The sequence below is a fragment of the Platichthys flesus genome, chromosome 22 (assembly GCF_949316205.1).
Source record: "Platichthys flesus chromosome 22, fPlaFle2.1, whole genome shotgun sequence".
Lineage (NCBI taxonomy): Eukaryota > Metazoa > Chordata > Actinopteri > Pleuronectiformes > Pleuronectidae > Platichthys > Platichthys flesus.
Window position 1 is genome coordinate 15,735,542 of NC_084966.1, and position 12,500 is coordinate 15,748,041.

At 43.8% G+C, this 12,500-nt stretch overlaps 8 non-coding genes and 3 pseudogenes across 8 annotated transcripts; all 11 read left to right on the forward strand.

Annotated features, from left to right (window-relative positions):
* The first annotated feature begins 32 nt into the window (after window positions 1-32).
* On the forward strand, window positions 33-151 carry LOC133934056 (5S ribosomal RNA). Its single transcript, XR_009912258.1, has one exon. It is a non-coding gene; the product is annotated as a 5S ribosomal RNA (ribosomal RNA).
* A 62-nt stretch (window positions 152-213) lies between these two features.
* On the forward strand, window positions 214-332 carry LOC133941140 (5S ribosomal RNA; annotated as a pseudogene).
* Window positions 333-394: 62 nt separating this feature from the next.
* On the forward strand, window positions 395-513 carry LOC133944811 (5S ribosomal RNA). The gene has a single exon (XR_009916583.1). It is a non-coding gene; the product is annotated as a 5S ribosomal RNA (ribosomal RNA).
* A 62-nt stretch (window positions 514-575) lies between these two features.
* LOC133934952 (5S ribosomal RNA) lies at window positions 576-694 on the forward strand. The gene has a single exon (XR_009913115.1). It is a non-coding gene; the product is annotated as a 5S ribosomal RNA (ribosomal RNA).
* Window positions 695-756: 62 nt separating this feature from the next.
* LOC133947980 (5S ribosomal RNA) lies at window positions 757-875 on the forward strand. Its single transcript, XR_009919602.1, has one exon. It is a non-coding gene; the product is annotated as a 5S ribosomal RNA (ribosomal RNA).
* A 5,877-nt stretch (window positions 876-6,752) lies between these two features.
* Window positions 6,753-6,871, forward strand: LOC133936606 (5S ribosomal RNA). The gene has a single exon (XR_009914692.1). It is a non-coding gene; the product is annotated as a 5S ribosomal RNA (ribosomal RNA).
* Window positions 6,872-6,933: 62 nt separating this feature from the next.
* Window positions 6,934-7,052, forward strand: LOC133935947 (5S ribosomal RNA). Its single transcript, XR_009914068.1, has one exon. It is a non-coding gene; the product is annotated as a 5S ribosomal RNA (ribosomal RNA).
* A 62-nt stretch (window positions 7,053-7,114) lies between these two features.
* On the forward strand, window positions 7,115-7,233 carry LOC133945500 (5S ribosomal RNA). Its single transcript, XR_009917237.1, has one exon. It is a non-coding gene; the product is annotated as a 5S ribosomal RNA (ribosomal RNA).
* Window positions 7,234-7,295: 62 nt separating this feature from the next.
* LOC133934217 (5S ribosomal RNA) lies at window positions 7,296-7,414 on the forward strand. The gene has a single exon (XR_009912410.1). It is a non-coding gene; the product is annotated as a 5S ribosomal RNA (ribosomal RNA).
* A 62-nt stretch (window positions 7,415-7,476) lies between these two features.
* On the forward strand, window positions 7,477-7,595 carry LOC133939734 (5S ribosomal RNA; annotated as a pseudogene).
* Window positions 7,596-7,657: 62 nt separating this feature from the next.
* Window positions 7,658-7,776, forward strand: LOC133937458 (5S ribosomal RNA; annotated as a pseudogene).
* Window positions 7,777-12,500: the final 4,724 nt, after the last annotated feature.

Here is a 12,500-nt window from a genome sequence, read left to right on the forward strand (position 1 = left end):
GTATAAATAAGGTTCAGAGGGTGGACTCATTCGCTTACAGCAACACCAACCTGAATACGCCCGATCTCGTCTGATCTCGGAAGCTAAGCAGGGTCGGGCCTGGTTAGTACTTGGATGGGAGACTGCCTGGGAATACCAGGTGCTGTGATCCTTTTTCCAGTCTTACCTGACGTATTTACATGTATAAATAAGGTTCAGAGGGTGGACTTGTTCGCTTACGGCCACACCAACCTGTATACCCCCGATCTCGTCTGATCCTGGAAGCTAAGCAGGGTCGGGCCTGGTTAGTACTTGGATGGGAGACTGCCTGGGAATACCAGGTTCTGTAAGCTTTTTTCCACTTTTACCTGACTTATTTACATGTATAAATAAGGTTCAGAGGGTGGACTCATTCGCTTACGGCCACACCAACCTGAATATGCCCGATCTCGTCTGATCTCGGAAGCTAAGCAGGGTCGGGCCTGGTTAGTACTTGGATGGGAGACTGCCTGGGAATACCAGGTGCTGTAAGCTTTTTTCTTCTTTTACCTGACGTATTTACATGTATAAATAAGGGTCAGAGGGTTGACTCTTTTGCTTACGGCCACACCAACCTGAATATTCCCGATCTCGTCTGATCTCGAAAGCTAAGCAGGGTCGGGCCTGGTTAGTACTTGGATGGGAGACTGCCTGGGAATACCAGGTGCTGTAAGTTTTTTTCCACTTTTACCTGACGTATTTACATGTATAAATAAGGTTCAGAGGGTGGACTCAAACGCTTACGGCCACACCAACCTGAATACGCCCGATCTCCTCTGATCTCGGAAGCTAAGCAGGGTCGGGCCTGGTTAGTACTTGGATGGGAGACTTCCTGGGAATACCAGGTGCTGCAAGCTTTTTTCTTCTTTTACCTGACGTATTTACATGTATAAATAAGGTTCAGAGGGTGGACTCATTCGCTTACGGCCATACCACCCTGAACACGCCTGATCTCGTCTGATCCCGTTCAGGTGTGCAAGCAGGAAGTGAGCAGAGAGCAGAGAGCAGTCGAGTGTTTGTTGGGACCGCGTGTGCTTGTGAGGCATAAGGTGCATTTGTGATAGTTTTATGTGTGATTCATTTCCCCTGCAGCCTGGCTGTTTGGGGGATTGTTTCATACTTTCTGTGATTGGATGGATAATTTGATAAATGACAAAATAGAAGGTAAGGCCACTTTGATTAATGCAGAACCCGATATTGATTATGCTTCTAGTGATTGGGGGGAAGAACTTGTGAAGGAAAACATGGAAGTTAAGGACAGTTTGGCACATGTAGAACGGGAGAATGATTCTGGAAATATTGAAGCCAGCGAGAAAGGAATAACCCAGGAGATCAATTCCGTAATTAGGCCTATTGATAAAGCAAGCACGGCGAATGGTAGGAGAGATAAAGAGAGACAGGGTGAAAGTGAGGGTGATTGTGGCTATAAAAAGGAGCTGACATTGATTGTAGAGCCCGTCGGTGAGGATTACATTACCATGATGGAACTGTTGCGGGAAATCAAGGAAAAGTGTGGGATTGTTCTGGCATGCAGGGTCAAAAGTATGAACACTTACGAGATCACCATGCAGGAGGGAAAGGGCAAGACAAGGTTATTAGATGGCTTCAAAATCGAAAACACTCGGGTGACTGCCAAGGAAGTTCGCAGCAATGAAATTGTTGTTTCATTTCTAAACTTGCCATCTTATATCACTGATGCTGAAATTAGGCAGAAACTCTCAACGTGGGGCGTGAGGGCGATTTCGCCCATCAAAAGAAGGAAATGGCCTGGGACAGACGTGGTGGACGGGACAAGGTTCTGTAAAGTACAATTTACTGAACTTGTACAGTCGCTGCCCTACTCAGCAAAGTTCGAGACACTAGACGGAGGGGAGTACTTCCGTGTAATTCATGACAGGCAGGTGAAGGTCTGCAGGCTGTGCATCCAGCCAGGACATATTTTGAGAGAATGCCCAGACTTCACCTGTTATAAATGCAAGCGCCAGGGACACTATGCTAGGGAGTGTGACTTGCAGGAGGGGAAGCGCGGAGAGGAGAGGACGGTGGACGCGGAGCCAGCCGGCGGCGACGAGCGCGTTTCCTGGTCCGAGGAGGAGCAACGACAGCAGGACGAGGACACCGGAGCTGCCAGCGGGGGTGAAATTACCCCATCCACCATCGGCAGCAGTGCGGATGGAGTGTCCGGTGAGACGGGTTGCATGACGGGAGGAGCATCCGGGCAAAGTATGGAGGAAGGTGCTAGCAAAGCGCCCAAAACTCCCTCAGCCCGGGCGAGTGAACGAAGAGGCGACCGACCAGGAGAGGTGGAGGCCCCGGATTGCAGTGAGGCTCCAAGGGACGGCGGGGCTGCTGCTGCTGCTGCGGCTGCTTCACCTAAGGAGCCAGACGATTCGAGCATGGAGGTGGTGGAGACAAGAACATCGGGAGAAGGAGAGTCGATGGACTACGAGGCGGTGAAAGCCAGCAGGAAGAGAATGAGCAAAAAGAGGGACAAAAGGGAGCCAAAAGAGCGGAAGGTATGAACAATCGAGCATCTCTGGAAAGCTGTGTTTTTCTTTTCACCATTACTATGGTCATAATAACATCCTTAAATGCAAACGGCCTGAGGAACATGATCAAAATAGAAAGAACGATTGAACTCTGTAAATCTGACATACTGTGCCTTCAAGAAACGCATTGGGATAATGAACTTGTGGAAACCCTTGGAAAGATTTGGAAAGGGCCCATATTTATAGACAATGGGAGTGCGAAGGCATGTGGAGTGGCAATCCTTGTCAGAGAGAGGTCTGTTAGTGGTGTCAAGCAAACCTTTTGTGGAGGGAATGGACGTGTGATAGCGATAGAATTTGTCCACAATAAAAACACATACAAATTAATCAATATCTATGCACCAAACGTGGAGGAACTGAGAAAGGGTTTTTTTGAGGACTTGGAGGTTCTGTGCACGGGAGATTGTATGATGGTTGGTGACTATAATGTAAAATTATCAAGACTAGATTATTCAAATAATGTAAAATACAGGTATGATGGGTCAAGGAACTTTTTGAAAAGCATGATGGCAGAACACAAAATGGTGGACGTATGGAGGGAGGAAAATGCAGAACGAAAAGTGTTTTCGCGGAGGCAGGTGGTTATGGGGACCCTTAGACAGAGTAGAAAATACCTCGTCCTAGTTAAGGAAAACATTGTCAGCCAAATAAAAGAGGTGAAATATAATTTTACCACTCTTAGTGATCATGCAATCCTGTCGCTGAGGTTAAAGGACGTATGTATAAGGAATGTAGGTGGAGGAATGTGGTGCCTAAACAACAGCTTATTAAGAGAGGATTTATATAAAGAGATGATAGCAAAATGTATCAAAGAAGAAATAGAGAACAGATTAAACAAAGATAATATTTGTATTTGGTGGGAAAATTTGAAAGAAAAAGTTAAAAAGAAAAGCATATACTATTCCAAGCAAAAGAACTTCAGAATGGATCAGGTAGAGAAAGAGATACAAAATAAATTAAACGAAGAAGCAGGGAAAGCAGACAAAGATGGAAATTATAATATACAAAATTATCTGAAGATGAGAAGGCAACTAAAAGATTGTGAGAAAAATAAATGTGATGGGGCGATAGTAAGGAGTAGAGTACAGTATGCTGTAGAGGGGGAAAGGTGCACAGCGTACTTTCTAAACCTGGAAAAAAATAAGTAGGAAAATAATTATATAAACGAACTATAGAATGAAAATGGGGAGAAGGTAAATGATTTGGTTAGCATCTTGAATACAGTGGAAGGCTTCTATAAAAACTTGTATAAAAAAGGGAATACAGAAAAAGTATGTATTGATGAGGTCTTGAGTGGTGTGGATGCAAGGATATCAGCAGACGAGCAAGACATGTGTGACAGAGAGATTACAGTAGAAGAAATACAAATAGCAATTAAAAATGCAAAAAACAATAAAAGCCCTGGTTCAGATGGCCTGAGCAGTGAATTCTACAAAGAGTTTGCTGATGTGTTGGCACCCATACTGCTAATGATATATCAAAGCATGGAAGAGGGACAACTGGTTCCAGAATCCATGGCTACTGGGGTAATCACAATATTATTTAAAAATAAGGGGAGTAGGTTGGAGTTAGGGAATTATAGGCCAATTAGTTTATTGAATAGTGACTATAAGATATTAACAAGGGTTTTAGCGTATAGGATTAAGAAGGTAATGGGAGGAATAATATCACCGACACAGGCATATAGTGTCGAAGGGAGAGACATAGCAGATATAATAGGGACAGTGAGGGACGTTGTTAGGCACATGAAAGAACAGTCTGGGATTGTGTTGAGTGTAGATTTGAATAAGGCTTTTGATAGAGTGGAGCATGAGTTCTTGTTTCGGACTATGAAAGAATTTGGGTTTGGGGATAGAATAGTGAGTTGGATCAGGCTGCTGTATAAGGAAGCTAAGAGTAGGGTCAAATGTAATGGTCTGATGACAGACACCTTTGCTTTGGAGAGGTCAGTGAGACAGGGCTGTCCTTTATCAGCACTGTTGTATAGCATGTCTATCGAACCCTTTGCTGTCCTTATAAAAAAAGATAGTAATATAAAAGGAATACAAATACCAGGTGAGAAAATTAATATAATTCAACAATATGCGGATGACATGACAATAACAGTAGAAAATATGGACAGCATCAATATAATTATGAAACACATGGGAACATATGGGAGGGCAGCAGGGGCTAAAGTGAATATAGAAAAATCGGAACTAACGTGTATAGGTCAGGAGGGGGATAGGGTTGACAGTATGATTGCATTTAGAGTGGTGGACTGCATCAAAGTTTTAGGAGTAAACATAGGTCCAAACGAAAAGGAAGCAAGAGATATCACTTGGGCAAGAGTGATAAATAAGATAAAACACACTTTAAATGCATGGAAGCAGAGGAAATTGAAATTAAAAGGTAAGGTAATAGTTGTTAATTCCTTATTATTATCCAAATGTGTGTATGTTTTGGGCGCACTAGATCTTCCGGTATGGGTTCTATCTGAATTAAATCAGCTGACTTCAAACTTCTTGTGGGATGGGAAGGGTGCGAGGATATCCCACAAAACGTTGATAGCAGGGTACAGTGAGGGAGGGCTAAAACTGGTGGACATTGACACAAAACGTAAAGCACTGAGGGTTAAAACAGTGAAGAAGTATCTCCATGATGTGAATGACTATGGGTGGAAACAATTCTTTAAAATGTATGTTCAGATGGCTGGTAGATGTGGAGAGAATAGTCTGCTTATGGTTTTGAAAGAACCAATGTATGAAAAAGTGCCTTCTTTCTACCAAGAGGTGTTCAGAGCGTGGGGAGAATTCCTACCCAACATATCATACAACTGTAGTAATGTAACCGAAGTAATGAATAAACCCGTTTTTCTCAATCCTATAATACAGACTAACAACAAAATGCTATACAATAAGGATTTCATGGATGCAGGAATTAGGCAAGTAAAGGACATGGTCTATGAGTTTGTGCCTGGGTTTCTGCCTGGGCAGGCAATGGTAGACTGCGCAAGAGAATGGGATGAGGATGCTATGAGAGATATGATTGTAAAAATGTATGATATAATTAAGGGGAGTATGCCTGTAGACTGGAGGTATTTGATTGAGAGAGAGTGTGTGAGGACAGGGGATGGACCTTTACCTAAACTAGTGTTTGTTAAAAATGACGCAAATAAAGAGTTTAAAGAATTAAAAGTAAAAAACATATATTTAGAACTGATAGCGAAACTGTTGAAAAGACCGGCATCAGAACAAATGTGGGAGAGGGTTCTGCCAGGTATGAATGTACAGTTGATATGGGAAAACCTCCAAATCAAATATAATGCAATAGAATGTGAAAACAATGACTTCATGACGAGACACAACAGGATCTATGTAAACACGGTGCTGCATCAGATTAACAAAGAGAACAAAAGAGAATGTGACGTGTGTGAAACTGAGCCAGAAGACTTGTTACATATATATATCCGATGTGAATGTCTACGTAGGTTTGTTTTGAAGTTAAAAGATATGCTGTTTAAAAACTGGGAAATGGGTTATGTAAAGGCACATGAATGGAACAAAATGTTGCTGTTTGGAGTAAATGGGAAAAGGAAAGATGTGAATGTTCGTTTGTTTAATTTTGTGTTAAGCCATGTAAGGTATGCTATTATGTCAAGAAGGAATCTTGCTCATTTTGAGAGGAAAAAGGTGCATGTGTGGGATTTGTTTGAATCGGTTGTCAGGAGAAATGTGGGTTTGATCTTTAAATATGGTGCTGAGGACTTTGCTGAATGTTTTATTGACGGGTGTGGCTTTATATCTGTAACATCGGAAGGGAAACTAGCATTTAATTTCTGAGTGTGCCGCTATGTTTATCAGGCGCACGTGTTATTATTAAGTGATTTATTTTTCTTTCTTTTTTATCATTTTTTGAGTTTTGTTATCCCTTAACATGAATGTGATTCCTGTGTGTATGTCATTGTTTTGTGTAAATATTTACAGATGAATGTCGTTTGTATATATAAATTGGTATTTTTGATAATAAAAAAAAAAAAAAAAAAAAATATGCCCGATCTCGTCTGATCTCGGAAGCTAAGCAGGGTCGGGCCTGGTTAGTACTTGGATGGGAGACTGCCTGGGAATACCAGGTGCTGTAAGCTTTTTTACACTTTTACTAGACGTATTTACATGTATAAATAAGGTTCAGAGGGTGGACTCAAACGCTTACGGCCACACCAACCTGAATACCACCGATCTCGTCTGATCTCGGAAGCTAAGCAGGGTCGGTCCTGGTTAGTACTTGGATGGGAGACTGCCTGGGAATACCAGGTGCTGTAAGCTTTTTTCCACTTTTACCTGACGTATTTACATGTATAAATAAGGTTCAGAGGGAGGACTCACTCGCTTACGGCCACACCAACCTAAATACGCCCGATCTCGTCTGATCTCGGAAGCTAAGCAGGGTCGGGCCTGGTTAGTACTTGGATGGGAGACTGCCTGGGAATACCAGGTTCTGTAAGCTTTTTTCCAATTTTACCTGACTTATTTACATGTATAAATAAGGTTCAGAGGGTGAACTCATTCGCTTACGGCCACACCAACCTGAATACGCCCGATCTCGTCTGATCTCGGAAGCTAAGCAGGGTCGGGCCTGGTTAGTACTTGGATGGGAGACTGCCTTGGAATACCAGGTGCTGTAAGCTTTTTTCCACTTTTACCTGACGTATTTACATCTATAAATAAGGTTCAGAGGGTGGACTCAATCGCTTACGGCCAAACCAACCTGAATACGCCCGATCTCGTCTGTTCTCGGAAGCTAAGCAGGGTCGGGCCTGGTTAGTACTTGGATGGGAGACTGCCTGGGAATACCAGGTACTGTAAGCTTTTTTCCAGTCTTACCTGACGTATTTACATGTATAAATAAGGTTCAGAGGGTGGACTCGTTCGCTTACGGCCACACCAACCTGTATACGCCCGATCTCGTCTGATCTAGGAAGCTAAGCAGGGTCGGGCCTGGTTAGTACTTCGATGGGAGACTGCCTGGGAATACCAGGTTCTGTAAGCTTTTTTCCACTTTTACCTGACTTATTTACATGTATAAATAAGGTTCAGAGGGTGGACTCATTCGCTTACGGCCACACCAACCTGAATACACCCGATCTCGTCTGATCTCGGAAGCTAAGCAGGGTCGAACCTGGTTAGTACTTGGATGGGAGACTGCCTGGGAATACCAGGTTCTGTAAGCTTTTTTCCACTTTTACCTGACTTATTTACATGTATAAATAAGGTTCAGAGGGTGGACTCATTCGCTTAAGGCCACACCAACCTGGCACCCCCTACAGTGTCGGAGTACGTAGTGTTTTTTGGACAGCCGCATGGTGAATTGTTTGTTCTGGTGGAGAGAATTTTTTGGAGTGTTGTTATCTGGCTTCACAACCCAGTTATTTTGTGTTTTTTTTCGTCCCCCGCAGTCATAGACTGTTGGGGGATCGCCCTGAGTTAATATATATATATATATATATATATATATCTATACTTTTCCAGTCTTTTTTTGTTCTTTTGCTACTGTGGAGGCTGGAGTGATCCGGGGCCTAGCTTCGGCGAAGCCACCGGGAGAAATGAGTGCCGGCGGGCAGCTAGCTGGAGGGACGGAGAATGGAGCAGGACGTGAGGTGGAGGAGGACGGAAAGAAAAAGGGAGAAGCTGGCGGGTTGAGAGGAGGAAGGAGCATGGCGGAGGATTCGGGAGGAGAAAGGAGAGAAGGAGAGAGCGGGGGAGACGGAAACAGCAAGGCGGCTGGAGACGGGCAAGAGCAGGTGGCTGGAGGAGAAACAGTTGACGGGATAAGGAAGACAGAGCGCAAGTATGAAAGGCGGCTGACGGTATGCGTGGAGCAATGCGGGGACGTTATACCTATAGGCGAAGTAATGAAGGCTATGGCGGTTGTGTGCGGTGAAATAAGGGCTTGTAGAGTGCTGGCCCTCGGGAAGCTGGAGGTGACGGTATGCGGAGAGAGGGGGAAGGACCGTCTGCTTGACGGCTTTAAAATACACAATACTAGGATAATTGCCAAAGAACTATGCAATGATGAGCTGGTGGTTTCTTTTCTCACCCTGCCAGCGTACACATCTGACGAGGAAATCCTTGACAAACTAAGTGGGTGGGGAGTCCGGGCGCTTTCGTCCATTAAGAGGAGGATGTGGCCGGGCACCAATATAGCCGATGGAACAAGGATTGTACGGGTAAAATTTAATGAGCTTGTGCAATCCTTGCCGTATTCCACGAAATTCAACACGGCAACGGGTGTTGAATATTTCAGAGTGATCCATGACCGTCAAATGAAGGTGTGTAGGAGTTGCATGCAGCCTGGCCACATCCTGCGTGAGTGCCCGGACTTCACCTGCCACAAATGCGGATGTCAAGGCCACTATGCCCGGGAGTGCGCCACAGGGGTGGCAAAATGTCGGATGTGCCAGAGGAGAGAGAGAGACTGCATATGCTCAGTGGAGGAGGAAGCGGAGGAGGACGGCAGCAAGTCGGATAGTGGCGAACCGGGTGCGCCGGACGGTGGTGGTGGTGAGGACGAGGAGGGAGAGAATGAGGGTATGGGCGCGAGCATGGACCAGGACGGTGCCTCTGGGGGGAAAGATTACCCCACTTTGCTGGAGGAGGAGCTCACCTCGGGCCAGCCTGCAGACCTGGGCCTGAAGGGAGAGCTGAGCAAGGGCCTGCCGCGGCGGCTGGGAGACAGGAGCGTAAGAGGCAGAGGTGAAAAACGGGAAGGGGTAAGAATGTTTGGGGATGGAACGGGGAAAACTGTACTTAAAACGACTTGGGGCAATGATGAGGTGGGGGAGAGTGGGGATTCTGTTGATAAAACTGTGAGGGAGGGGAGCTCGGGGAGTGATATGGACATGGAGGAGCTAAGGGAGGCGAAAAAAAGGCTGTCTGCAAAGCAAAAAACGGAGGGGAGTGGGAAGAAGAACAAGAATCGTTAATGTTAATGAAGGTTAATGTGCTAGTTTGCTCTTTCTCGTTGGTTTTTTCCTTATTTTATTTTTATTATTTATGGCCTTGGTTATTTTTTCTCTGAATGCTAACGGTTTGAGAACAGAATATAAAAGAAATGCCATATTGGATATGAGAGCTGATATTCTGTGTTTGCAGGAGACTAGATGGGATGACAACCTACTTAATATAAGTAGAAAGCAGTGGAAAGGCCAGGTTTATTTTTCAGAAGGGACTCCCAGGGCCAGGGGAGTGGCGATTTGCTTTAATAGTGCTAAAATAACGGGGATTAATTTAGTTCATAGAGATTTAGAGGGGAGGTTGTTAGTTGTTGACTGTGTTTATGAGGGGAGGGAACTTAGAATAATTAATTTACATGCACCCAATGGGGAGAAGGAGAGGAGGGTTTTTTTGGCTGGTTTGAATGTGTGGTGCAACTCTAATTGTATGATTGTGGGGGATTTTAATGTTATTTTGACTCAATCTGATTTATCGAGTAACAATACATTTAAAGGGGACAGCACTAGGCGAACCCTTAGGGATTTAATGGAGAACAATCAATTGGTTGACATATGGAGAGTCCTACACCCGTGGAAAAGGGTTTTTTCAAGAAGGCAACTTGTTGCAAATACTCTTAAACAGAGTAGAATTGACTTTGCGTTAGTACAAAGTAGAAAAGTTAAAATAATTAAGAGTGTGGAATACATTAATAATACTTGGAGTGACCATGCGGGGATTAGGTTAGAGGTGGGAGGGAGGGAAGGGAGTGTTAACCAGAGGCCTTGGTGTTTTAATGCCAGCTTTTTGGGAGATGTTGTGTTTATGAAGAGCATGGGGTTTTTTATGAAGAGAATGATGGATGAATGGAATGATGATGAGAATATGAGTGTGTGGTGGGAGAGTGTGAAAATAAGAATTAAAAACAAATGTGTCAGGTATGGTATAGAAAAAAGGAAAAGGGAAAATGCAGAGGAGGATCATTTGAGAAAACAACTAAATGAGGAAATTAAACTGTTAGATGAGGAGGGTAATATATGTACGGAAAAATATGTGGATTTAAAAGAAAAATTGAGTGCCTTACAGGTAGCAAAGTGTAGAGGGGCTGCTATTAGAAGCAGGATTCAATATATGTACGAAGGGGAAAGGAGCACGGCCTTTTTCCTGGGTTTGGAAAAACAAAAACAAAATAAAACTGAGATAAAGGAAGTATTAGATAATAATGGTCAAATAGTAACTGATAAGGAAGAGATATTAAAAGTAGTTAGGGATTATTATGAGTGTTTATTTAAAAAAGATGCATGTGATAAAGATAGTGTAGGAGAGGCCTTAGAGGCACTAAAGAAAACTTTAAGTAGGGAGGATAGTGTTTGGTGCGATTGTGAATTTTCTGTACAAGAGATATATAGTGCTATTGATGGACTAAACAAAAATAAGAGCCCGGGGAGTGATGGTCTGACAGCCGAGTTTTACGTCGGCTTTAAGGAAATTCTGGCTCCGGTGGTTGAAAAACTCTGCAAGTATGTAGAGAAAACAGGCTGGCTCCCTGAGAGTATGGGATTAGGCATAATAACGATTTTTTATAAAAATAAGGGAGATAACAAAAATCTTGATAACTATAGGCCAATCAGTCTACTCAACACTGACTATAAAATAATTGCTAAAATACTTGCGAATAGAATAAGGGAGGTAATAGGTTCAGTAATAGGTCCAACTCAAGCGTATAGTATTCCAGGGAGGGACATTGGGGATTCAATAATAACAATAAAACAGGTAGTAAGAGATATGGAAGAGGAGGGAGGATTGTGGCTGGGGATTGATTTAAATAAAGCGTTTGATAGGGTGGATCAGGTTTTTTTGGGGAGGGTACTAGAGAAACTTGGATTTGGGACTAAATTAAGGGGGTGGGTGGGATTGCTTTATGGGGGGGCTAAGAGTAAAATAAAATGTAACGGTGTTCTGACTGACTCCTTTGATGTCAAGAGGTCAGTGAGGCAGGGCTGCCCAATGTCAGCACTGCTCTACAGCATGGTGGCGGAGCCGTTGGCGGCTTTAATTGCTAATGATAAAAGAGTGTGTGGAATAGGTAAGGGAAAAATTAGCGTAATGCAGTATGCGGATGATATTAATGTAATGGTTAAAAGTGAGAGTGATGTAGATATAGTGTTGAAACATATAGAAACTTATGAGAGAGCTTCAGGAGCAAAAATTAATATGGAAAAGTCTGAAATAATGGGGATGGGTAGGAACAAAGATCTAAATAACAAATGGGGATTCAAAGTAGTAGAGAATAAAAGAAAAGTGCTCGGAGTGTATGTTGGAAGTGATGAGAATGAATGCGATGATTTGACGTGGAAAGATGTTATTGGACGTATGCAAAAGACCCTGTGTATGTGGAGGGCTAGGGGTTTGCTTTTAAGGGGAAGGGTGGCTGTCACCAATGCTCTAGTTTTGTCGCAGGTGAACCATGCATTGAGCACTTGTGCGCTTCCGACTTGGGCTGAGCAGAAGATTGCAAAAGTCGTTAGAGACTTTATTTGGAGGAGCAAAGCAGCCAGTATTGCGCATAGAACGCTGATAAGGGTCAAAGATCAGGGTGGGCTAGGATTGATGGACGTACTCGCAAAAAGAACTGCGTTACGAACTAAATTGATAGGTAAATTTAGGGATGCAAGTCGGGAGGCGGCCTGGAAAGGCCACTTCAGCCAGTGGCTGAGCACATTTGGTCTCTTGAGTAAAGACAATTTGTTGCAGATGCAGGACGCAGCGGCATATGCACATCTGCCGCGGTTCTTCCAGGAGGTGCTCAACGCGTGGTTCCTGCTATTTGATAAGACCACACTCGTATGCGACTCAAGAGCGTCTGTGATGAGGCTGCCGTTCCTCTCCAGCCCATATTTTAAACAGGGGGGCGGAGGGGTCATCAAGAGCGTGGCTCTTGAGAGGGCGGGGCTGAAGCGGGTGG